The sequence below is a fragment of the Temnothorax longispinosus genome, chromosome 2, assembly GCF_030848805.1.
Source record: "Temnothorax longispinosus isolate EJ_2023e chromosome 2, Tlon_JGU_v1, whole genome shotgun sequence".
In the NCBI taxonomy this organism is placed as follows: Eukaryota; Metazoa; Arthropoda; class Insecta; order Hymenoptera; family Formicidae; genus Temnothorax; species Temnothorax longispinosus.
Genome location: NC_092359.1, coordinates 2651113 through 2663452, shown reverse-complemented (window position 1 = coordinate 2663452; position 12340 = coordinate 2651113). Strand labels below are relative to the sequence as shown.

General features: G+C 42.1%; 1 protein-coding gene across 3 annotated transcripts in view; it reads left to right on the top strand.

Moving 5' to 3' along the window:
- The window catches only part of LOC139808501 (uncharacterized), a 56125-nt gene that overhangs the window by 34318 nt on the left and 9467 nt on the right, over positions 1 to 12340 (top strand). The window lies entirely within an intron of this gene.

Genomic DNA, 12340 nt, shown 5'->3' with positions numbered 1-12340 from the left:
CCTTTTCCTCGGGCAGGGGGAAGGTTCGGGGTAGGCCTAGCGATCGGTCTTGCTCTTATCCTTTCCTGAAGGAAGGTGTGACAGTGACAAATCTGTAAACACTCGTTTAATATGATTCTTGCAATCTTGCTGTTAAAATCCATCGTGTTCTCGCCGTTCGCGATGTGAGTTAATCGTCCGGCTTGTCTGTCGTGTCTTGCCAGTAACTGTTGAGGGACCGGACTGGAAGAGTGCGGACTGAAAACCGGGAACACGAGCCACGATTTGGAAAGTAACATACACGTAGGTTTTCCACCTGCGCGACTGCGCTTCGACGAGTTGCGACGACGAATCGAATGACAATGAATTACGGATGATCGCAACATTGTCCGTCGCGTAAGCAACGCGGAAACATCAATCGGAGAACAAGTACGACCCGGAAATTACGCACGAAGGGTAATTAAGATTAGCTTTCGTTGTTTACAGCGAAATAATGCAAACATGCTACATAGACGCCTAACTGGACTGTTCGGGCTAGTCATCTTTTCGAGAAACGACCCGAAAAAACGTTAAAACTAAACAGATAAAAATAAAATTTGACCGCTAGTGTAAAAAAAGATCTTTAAAAGTCAGTTTGCTGATGAATGTACCACAGCAGGTGGATTAGTCATCCACCAAATGATATAGATGCGGATGACTCGTCCGCGTCAATCGGAATCTTATTATTTTTCTGTGTCACTCTCTGTTTCTCGGACTCTTCTCAGGTATCTTCGCTGACGTCCGTATAGATTACAACTTGGAGCGTACGACGTAAACTCCGTTATCGGTGATGACGACTCGATTCGGCATGTTTCTCCATTCCCCTTCCCCGGCGAGAGATACCCGCCGAATATATGCAGATCGGTTTCCCCTCGCCGAGGCGAGTCCTCGACGCTCCGAGACTCCTGTTCTCCGCGTCGTGGATGATTGTGTGATTCGACGTGTGTCGTGTCCGACGTGACCGCATTGCGGTGTGTATGGTACGTCCGCGTATCGATTAGACGGCAAAGTTTGCGCCACGAGTAAACTCGCCAAGTGACCGCGAGCGGCGAAGCCGGAAGATCGAAGGTATCGAAACTTTTCCGAGCGGCTATAAGTAAGGACAAGCCCGATACTGGCTCATCGCGTGGGACGGAAAGGAAAAAAGAAAAGACGGACGAAGCGGAGAAACTGACGGATCGAAGAGGCAAGGTATCTGTTAAGTTTCATGTGGTAGATTGGCAAATCTTCAAGGTGACAGATATCCTCTTTTGCACAACGAATTTCGGCAAGAATGTTGACCGGATATTAATCTCCGGAGCAACGCGAGGTCAGCATTGACTTTACTCAACGTCACATTAAATTGAAGATTACTATTATATTATCCCGATTTCACCTTGGAATAATGAAATTATATTCGTCGTCGACGCCGAAATTACTTGCCGAATTGTTGGGATGGACGGACAGGATGTCTGTGAAAATTGCTCCTTATTTAAGATACCATTAGATAAACGCAATCAGAGAGAAACGGCAAAAATTATCTTCGGCTACTCGTTTAAGAAGGACAAATCTCCGCGCGTGTGTCTCGAGACATGCGAGCTCGCGCGATAATCACCTGCGATTACAGTCTAACCGTAGCCTCTCGCGAGGGACAACAAATCGCTAAACCGGGGTCAAGTAATCCTCTCGGCGCATTGTTCGTCGCGGCAAACGCGCGACGTGAAAAATAACGGGTGTCCCGGGTGCGCGCGGGTGGACGACACGATTGTGTGCCACGCGGGAAAAGAGACTCGAGGCGGTCGGTGCGTGAGCGAAATAAAGAGCCGCGCGTGACTTCACGCTCCGGACACGCTGCCGGGTAAGAGGGCAACGGCGAAGAAGAGAAGCCGGCGGCCGCGGAAACGGACCGTTTCGAAATTCGATTGTTTCGTGGCTCGTTAAAGCAGCCGTCGTGGAACCTTGAGCGGCCGTAGAGTGTATATTTCGCGAGGTTTTCCTCGAACGCTGCAATTCCCTTCATAACGACGGGAAAACTACGCGCGAGACGAGGAGGATACGCCGCGGGAGAGAGGAGAGAGAGAGAGAGAAGCCTTTGTTCAGTGACCTCTTGGATCGAAACATTCGAAAAGGAACGAGGGTTATAATTAACGTACTGTTATCCAAGGACGAATCTATCATCTGGAATTCGTAGAATTCGAAAACACGTCGAGAAGAGTTTGCGATAATCGCATCCACCTCGGCCAAGTGTGAGGGAAAGAAGGCCAATTCCCCGCGTTAAACAATCCGGGAAGGAGCAGCGAGATTAATTAATGATCATTTATTCCAAGGCGGAACTTGTTATTTGAAATTAATCGAGCGGTCGCTTAATTGCGGTATCTTGCAAATCAGGGCTATTTCACATAACGATTGTACAATCGGCGAGTGGAGGAAAGGAGAAGGACGAACTCGGTTCGAACAAGTTACACATCTTCTTATTCTGCACGTCGTGGAGAGGAAAAGATAAGAACGGGAAAAGCGAGATATCGCGCAGGAGGAAGAGGATTCGATTTTGCCGAATGACTGCAGAGGACGACGATCGTTGACGTCGCAACGTGACACATGCGATGAGGATGAACCACGATTCAACGATCTGCCATCAGTACTTCTACTGCAGCCAGCGTCGGCATCGCGTCAGGTATCGAAATCGATTCGCGAAAGCGAAGCACAATATATTCACAAAAATATAACGCGGATTCGTTCCGCGTTCCGTTACCCCGATTCCGATCCGTGGAAATTGGTTTGCCGGTTTGAATCGTGCTACGCTTGAATAATTAATTGTAAAGCTCGCGGCTTCGATCGCGAAACGCATGCACGCTTCGTGCGCGCGACACGTACCGTCGCGTTTTCAATTAATTCCGACTGTTTAATCGCCGGTCAGCTATATCAGTTAGTGAACGAACGCGATACAATAAGCATGTCCGGGATGTTTCTATAACACGACTCGATGAGTAATAAATAAGTATGCGAGCTGCCTGAGGAGGACCAGCGCGACATGTTCCATGCTAATGTGTCTTACCAGTCGTCTTGTTAGACGTCGAAATTACATTAAACTCTTCTAACATCTTTCACACGCGACATAGCGTCGATTTATTTAGCAACATCGTTGACGATTCGGCGCTAAATAAATTAGTGTTGCGCTAACATTCGTCAGAATGAGTGATTGCGTGATAATAGTAGGATGTGAGAGGACACGGAGGGAAATTTACCGTCGCGAGAGTTGTTTGCTCGGGGGATCAGATCAGAGGAACACACACACACACACACACACACACACACACACACACACACACACACACACACACAAACTCACGTTTGTGTCTCCTCCTCCGAGAGGAGCTGAGGAGGGACGGCGATTACGATTCCATTCGCCGTGGTATCTTTCTTACGATTTTACGGCCGTCCGATTACACGCGGGATGATTCCCGCTTCCTCTCGCGCGGCGTGTAACGCCGCTCTTACGGCGTGCAACAAACAGTCTCGTTGCATCCCGGCGTAATGTTTCCCAGCTCCGCGACATCGGCTTAACGAACCGTGTCGAGCCGTACTCGTCGTAACGTTAGTCGCCGGTTGCGCGCGATGCCCCGTCGAATTGCCCGGCGTGTTTTACACGCGAGAGGACTCGACGACGTTTCCGCGTCGGCGATGTTTATTCGCGGGGATGCAGCATCCTACGAACGATGTTCGCTCGACGAACATTTGTCAAGTGCGTTTACAGAAAACTGAGTTTAATTGGTAATTGGATTTTTTACGAGGATTAAGCGACACAAAAGTATTATTTTAACTTCAGCAGATTAATAAAATTAATGAAATATTGAGTAAGAGTAAGTGGCGACTTGTAGGAATGGTTAAAAATGTCTCAAATTAAATATAATTTGATACTACGAATTTAACAGTGCGATACACTTTAAATTGATGTAAATTGTAAAATTAATACACTGAGAAAAAAAGCTGTTGCTTCAATTAAAGTGCTATCACGGGGTGCCAAAAACATAAGTAGTTTATTCAATTGCATTATTATTAGACCCAATATCTGGATTATTAAACCAATGATTAAATTATTGGTTTAATAATACAGATATTGGGTCTAATAATAATGCAATTGAATAAACTACTTATGTTTTTGGCACCCCGTGATAGCACTTTAATTGAAGCAACAGCTTTTTTTTCTCCGTGTACAGTGCTGAATGTGTCTGTGCTCGATTGATATATCGTGGCAACATGAATCATTTCTCATCCAGTATCTTGCTAAATCTTCTGGAATTTTTCGCAAGTTACTGACCGGAATTTTATGTCAAGGTTGCCCGCCCAGATAATACATATATTCACTCGCGTTCGCGGTATACTCGATGAATAATCGTCGTCTGGCATATTCGGCGTCGTCTGACGTCAAACCTAAAAATTTAACATAAAGAGAAAATGTGACGCGTTTCAGATTTTACAATTAATGACCATAATGGGACGGAAAAAAAACCCGACTTGTCGAACGTCTCGCCGATGCGCGATGCTGTGTACCCAGGTACAGAAAAACCGAGCGGTCATCGGCATCTCGTAGAATGAATGTATCTCGACCTTGCAGTCTCTCTCCTTGGAAAAAATTGCATGGTGACGTCGACGCCATGTAATTTCGCGGAGGTAGGCAACGTTAGATAAAAAACGTAATGTGCGTCAAGTAAATGGGATACGCTATACCTGCGGGTAGATGGTAAAATGTCGGCTGCTTTTTCGTAACACAGCAAAATGGACGAAGTGGCCAGGGGACGAGGGAGCTTCGTGGATAATATAGCGTACGTTTCCTTCGATCAGTATGGAGCAATCGGGTTCCTCGATCACGCGATATATTTCGCCTCTTATCTCACGCAATGTGTCTCTCATTTTCCGCTCGTTCGCTCCTACTCGACTTTCGCAAATTTTATCCGTGGAAAGCTTCGAGTCGAAGTTAAATTTTCCGACGCGGACAGATCGAGGAGAGAAAAACGGTCGTAGGTACGCCGCGGTGTGTCGCAAACGCTGCATTGCGGAAAATTAACGCTTCTTTATCATAATAAGAAGACGCGACACCTCTCGCGGAGACGACGACGACGACGACGACGTTAACTTTCTCATGACAGCTGGTGTCTCGGTGTCGCAAAACTCCACACGCGATGACGTCTCTCGCAGATCTTACCCATAACGAATTGCGGCAGAAACTCGAAGTCGAAATCGCGTCTTTAGCGAGACGCGGTTTTTTTCTCTCACGGCCGCGGAGAGTTGGCTAATAAAATAAACTCACTTATTCCGCTCGAGACCATCTGTATCGCCGGCGACTTAAATGTACTGTGTTAAATCGAATCAGAGGCGGCTCGAGATATCTGGCATATCGAATGCGGATCAAGGCTGCCGGATTCCAGCGCCTCGGAGAATGCCTCGTATACTGTTAGTCAGTTTAGAGAGGCGATACGTTCAACGTAAAAGCCTCTAATTTGCCTTAATGTTTTTAATTGTCTAAATTGCTGTTTACAATCTGTTTAACGTGCGACTTGCGACTTGGATGCCAGTTGCGCGCTCGTCACGATTCACGGACTTAAACCCTATAACATCGTTACGGTCTTGCGCAAGGGTAATGCAAGGATGTATGTAAGAGTAAACGCCTTTAGAGAATTCGGGAACGTTCTTTATGAAAATTTCATGCATATATCTAATAGTTCATGCGCATACTTGAAAAATTGTCAAATTATTTTGTTCAGATACATTTATAAAACATTAAACAGTCTATTTAAACATATATCTATAAATAAATGAGAATCTATGTATAAATAAGAAAAAAAAACGAAAAGAAAGTAGATAGAAGTTAAATGAACGATTAAAGCGGGGAATTGTTTAATTGTCGATCGTTATAAGCGCCATTTCTGACAATTTCTCTCACAGCTTATTTCACAAAATCGTGAGATTATGCAAGTTACGTAATTTATGCGCGATTTATGCGCGGGTGGAGAAACGTTTGTTTGCGCGCGTTTATGCAATATCACGAGGATTTATATGCATATCTACCTAAAGACGTCATTATTTTGACAGATATGTTTTCAAGACTATATGGCGCGAATCATATTCGTGTTTTCTTCAGATTATTGAGTAGATCTTCGCAGATTACTCAGAGAATTATGTGGGATTGAGCAAGACACTTGTGATCGACACAATATGTTATTTACTTTTTTTCTCGGGTTATTAGGATAATATTGATTTTATCTCTGATCTCATGTCATGACTATATATGTTAATATTTATATAAAAGTGTTCGATCCTATACAATGAAAAAAATAACATAGCAGAGGCTGTAAGAGTTATATGTATATTAGTAATATTTTTTGAAAAAATTCTTTACAGTAATTTATGCTCATCATATATTAGCATCAAAGTTAAATCGATATCTATTTAGTTTAGGAGGAGGGGGGATTTTAATGTTCCAACAAAAACTGTGATTTAAGTCAAGACAAAGAATCGGCGTGCAGTTTACTATGTAGTTGTAACTAGTTATTATTTATTTTATGCGTGTTAATGTATGCATGAAGACGATATGTCTATATAATATGTCTATATATAATGACATATGACTCTTCAGAGAAATATGAACGCAAAAAATACCAAGCATAGAACAGGTTCATTAATACTTCTTTTCATAATCGATCTTGTTATCTGGACTTTGTCTCCTTCTCTCTCTCTCTCTCTCTCTCTCTCTCTCTCTCTCTCTCTCTCTCTCTCTCTCTCTCTCTCTCCCTCTCCCTCCCTCTCTCTCTCTCTCTCTCTCTCTCTCTATCTCTCTCTCTCTCTCTCTAGTATTATATTACTTTGTCTGAGAGCGAGCATATGCTGTTGTAATCAGACATTGTTGTCTTTTTTTTGCCCTTTAGCCATTGCTCGGGCATAATTAAACGTATCAATCAATCAATCAATCAATCTCTCTCTCTCTCTCTCTCTCTCTCTCTCTCTCTCTCTCTCTCTCTCTCTCTCTCTCTCTCTCTCTCTCTCTCTCTCTCTCTCTCTCCCTCCCTCCCTCCCTCCCTCCCTCCCTCTCCCTCTCCCTCTCCTTCTCTCTCTCTCTCTCCCCCCCCTTTTCTCTCTCTCTCTCTTCAACATTAAACAAATTTTTTGCTCATATTGAATACTATGTAGATATTGATATGTAACTCGGAAAAATCACAATTTACGGAATCCGTACTTCTAGTAGAAACGACTGAACAGAAATGCTCAGATTCATCCTTTCACGTTTTTATGAAGATATATTTTCATATTCTCTCTCACATGATCCGATTACAATTAGGATCACGTATCGTCGGTGTAGACTTTACAACGGTTGTAGACGTTACAAACGTTATTACCGAAGCCAGTACTACATAAGATTTTAATTACAATCTCGATGTTAAAACATTGATATTTTCATAAAAATACTTGCGTACATCGACATCATATACTTATCGCGTTATCACGCCGGCTGCCGTATTACATTTAAAAAATGAAGCATTTTTCTGACCATTCGCTAACAGACACGATCATCGAAAATTTTCTTTACACCTACGCGATGTGATCCGTCGATTATTTTTTAGTCGGTTTTTGAACAAAGCGCATGCGGGAAAATGCGCGTGTGCTTGCACCTGTTCTTTATTTCGCCACGACACGCGACGCAGAAACACACACACATTTCACGCACCCATCGAATTTCGAGGCGCTCATACCAAGGACAATACATACGTGTTTATCGCGCAAATATTCAGTCGCATGGTAAATACAAACATTTATCGATTCGGTTCCTGAATAAGCGTCAGATCGATACGCCGCGTATCGGCGAGCATAAATGCAGGACACGGGTGTTTGTATTCCGCGATCATCTGCAGATCGCGATGCGATTTTTTTCATGGAACCTCGCGAGATCGTGCGTATATAGCTGTGCGTTTATTCTTGAAACCCACGCCTGAGATTCATAAAATAACAGGAGCATTTAAAGCGCTCAATTATATGAGCATATGTACATATCCAGAATGATTCAAGAAGAAATGGAAATATTTCTCAAAGATAATAGTAGTTATTAAGATTAAAAGAAAATAAGTTCTTATAAACATGTGCTTTATTCTTGATAGTATGTAGATAGAGCTGTTGAATATGATAGAACACAATTTTATTTTAAAGAAAAATGTTATGTACAACAATTATTAGACAATGCATCAGACGAGTGTGTATGTGTGTATATATGTATATGGCTATATATGCACATAGGTGCGTATAAGATAGTTTAATTAAATAAATGAAAGGTATAGATACTTATCTCGCATTTTTTTTACATATAATAGCGATATAAATATAAAATAATAGAGAAACTAACAAAACACCTTTATATACTTCACGAAGGCCTTTGGAGCTCCCTCGGAAGCTCTTCGATCTATAATGAAAGGTATAATGGTATTTTAATGAAAATTTGTAATATAATCAAACGGACTGTCTCGCCGTGGAATGCGAATACTAAACAACGTTTCTAATTAATCAAGGATCAATTCGTTCTCTGCATATGTGTTTCAGCCTTGCTAGACAATGTCATTGAAATCACCTAGACTCCTAATACGACGCGCTCGCCTTGACAGATTTTATGGATTTTGTCAAAGACTTGCAAGTGAGCGATCAATACAGCTATTTTGCCGAACGAATCGATAAACTTTTTCTAACAGGAAAAGTGTCCTCTAAGTAAACAAGTCTGTGTGGCGCGAAATCTTTGAGTCGTTTTGTCAAGTGAGACTCATCACTTTCCAGATTGGCGCAAGAGCGAGCAAACAAAGATCAAAAGTAAAATTAAAATTAAATTGCATTACAAGCAAAATGCCTTTGCGACCTCGCCGTTGTTTGCGGTGAATTTTACAAATCCATTTTGCATATTCAGATTTTATTAATTCTCATGAGAATCAATAATCGGTGATTTCAATGACATACAAATCGCATTTCATAAGATCGTTTTCGGCATTTGACTGGCGCTCGATTTGCGTTTTATTGTTGAGTAATCGGGTCGAGACACCGGCCGTCCCGCGATTTACCGGTTTAACTGTTTCGCGGGATATTTTTATCGAAGTGGCCAGCCTCGATCGACCGGACTGACCTACGCGAAATCGGACACACAGATCCGAGCTGAGTTGGCGCGCTCGGAGCGACCGAGCGAGCGAGCGGAAGAGAACGAGGAAAGGAGACCGTGTGGTTATCGTGTCAAGAGTGTGGCGGCTCGCGTGCGCCTAATCGCGAGCGGCATCGGTTAAGGGGCCGTACAGGGTTCGCGGTCATTAGCGGTGACCACGGCGATTGCCGTATCGATCTCCCCTCCGAACCCGTCCACCCTTTGTCACCTCCTCGATTTTTAACGACCTTCGGACCGACGTTTCGTGCTCCCCGAAATATCCGTGACGTCAATTTAAAAAAAAAGGGACTGCTCAGTATTCTGTGCCGTATATCGTGTCGACGATGCCGAGCCGATAACGCTCCCGTGCCGACGCGATCGCGATCTTTAAGGGCTTTCCCAGAATACTGCTCGAATAACGCTCGTAAAGATATGTCAGAGTTAACTGTCCATAATAAAGACAACGTCCGCGTTAAAATATTAATTTTGTGCAGTTAAAGGCAATCGTAGATCTCAAGTTGAAAAAATGTTGAACCAACATTGTACTTAGCGGCTTATATCTAATCAGTAATCGTCAAAAACATAAACAATTTAATAATTTAATAAAGATGTATTATTCATCGACTGTTTAACATGGAAATATGCAATTTATATTGAATCTTCAAGATAACAATGTGGCATATATTTAGTTTAATAGTATAGCTCGCGGTATAATTGATCGATAAGAGCGTACTCTATTATCTGTGTTACGTAAACTGTTAATACAGCTATTAATGCGGGCCGTACGTTTTTTATTGGCCAGGCATCATACCTCTGGCAAGCAATTCGCATGAATTCGCGATACTCGTACCATGCAGTTAGCGACGCGTGATTCCCACTCTTATTTCTCGAGTATCAGTACGTGGGCGGTCGATCGACGATAAAAAATTTCAAAATTATTCGTGCTTGATGGCAATGCTTAACAAATTACCACGACGTCGATTCGTGTATCGTTAAATAATTTACTACGAGACGGCGATGAATAACGCCGATCATTAAGACAGAACGTTCAGCGCGAGGATGAGGAAAGTTCATTCTTCGTAACTGTTATTGAATTGGTCTAAATAGCGGATTTTATTATTTACGAGAAGGGATAGTTTGATTAAATTGTAAGCCAGGAGGTATAGACATTGCGTATTCCTCCATCATCTCCTAAGTTAAAATCGATATAAACTATAATGATCGCGTTCATTATCTTATTAATAAATATATTCGGAAGTGAAACATGGAAAATCTAGACATCCAGACAATTATAAATTCAAACTTGGGCATTCTGCTGCATTCTCGTCCAAGCTAACGTACGCATCGTGTTTCGGGAGAATAGCGTTAATGAGCGCGCAGCTCAACAATGGTCCAACAAATTTCATACTAGAGAAGCGTTACACAAAACAGGCTATTCGGCCAGTCTGTCCAAAGTAAAGACCATGACTTTCATGAACAAGAAATTTAAAGTTTAAACCACCGAAAACCGCGTGTTAATTCAAAATGCCTTGACTACATTATATACATTACATTATTTAAAAAATGGACTTTTCACTTTTCAAGATCTACATTTTGGCTGCGTCAACTCGATATTTTCATACTTAAACCGATGAAAATCTTTACACGGATTGTAATCCCAGAAGAATTTTATAATTACAAATAAAAATAATAGAATTATATTAAATGAAGATTACACGTGGACATTTTCACAACGTTGCAGTTTTCATTTAGATGTGATTCTACGAACGTTTCTCTCTATAATGATCTTTCTTGTAAAAAGACAGAAAAACAAACGTTCAAGTGTACACGCGAAAAGATTTGTTCGACGTTTATTCAATAAATAACGCACGCGAGTCGGTCTGAGGTACTTTGAGACGGCCCGATGACGCACCAACGAAACTTTGCGAGGCTTCTCGAGTGCAGAAATCTCCGCTTTGACGCGCAACGATCCTCGATATGCTCCATCTCTCCTATTTTGCCTCTCCATCTCTCCCGCGATAACGGTACCGATCTGACAGTCGATCTATTATCGGCATTACCGCGAGATCTACCGGGTGTGTCCGGCCGCGTCGTGCGTGATTTAAACCCCGTTGGTATAATCACGTTAAGTATACACGATAGAGCCCGCGGGTCATAATTCACTGTTGATTCTCCTCGTGTATCATCGGCGATCGCCTTATTGGATTTACGAGGGTCCCTACCGCCTCGATTACTCGTTACAGCGATTAGACCGGTATACAAAGATCTCTCTCGCTCCTCGCTAATTTTAGCGCGAACAACGCGCTGTCTTCTGCGTAGGATGTGAACGTTTCGCTGGGTCTACATCCGTCTCTGTAGGATCAAACGGACAGGTTTACGGTAAGACGGCGATAACATCCTTTCAAGACAGCAGCACGCGATAAAATTGCGCTCGACCTAGTTTTAGCGCGAACTAACGTGGCCTCGGGAGCCACAGCATCATCTCGATTACGGATCGGAAATCGAGACGTCGCGCAATATACGCTAATGCTAGTTTTACGACGTAAATGAGATTTGTTGCGTCAATTGGAGATTAATCTGCACATTAATCTTTCGCACACTTCCTTCCTTCAGATATAGAGTTAGAAAATAATTGGACGCTTCTTTTAAATAAACTGAGAATACTTCGTAGAAATCACCGAGAGTCTTCGGTTTATAATATAGATTCGGTTTATAGATATTGATACAAAATTTAAGATTTATTTTATTAATTATTAAAGTTTATTAACACGTTGACTTACAATTAGGTAGACTGTACAATTTTTATCCCCCCCGATGCCGTTTTTATATGAGCATATAATTTCAGTGTGCTACTTAATTGTGTTTTTTCTTTTCATCAAAACTTATAAATTTGTATTTCTCCTTTCAAAAAATTAAATCGACGAATAGCTGGCGCCCATCTACAGATCGCCAACTATGAATTAACTCATATTCAGCAGTTAACACATCAATTTGCTCTCATATAATTTCTTCTATTGTGAAATAAATTAGACGCTTTTTAAAATAAATCAAGAATAGGTATACATATCTCGATACAGAATCCACAGTTTATTTTATTAACTATATCGAGGTTTAACGATGTAAATATTTGTGTTATTGATTATATTAAGGTTTATTTGTTGGTAGGGTTTACATACTAAT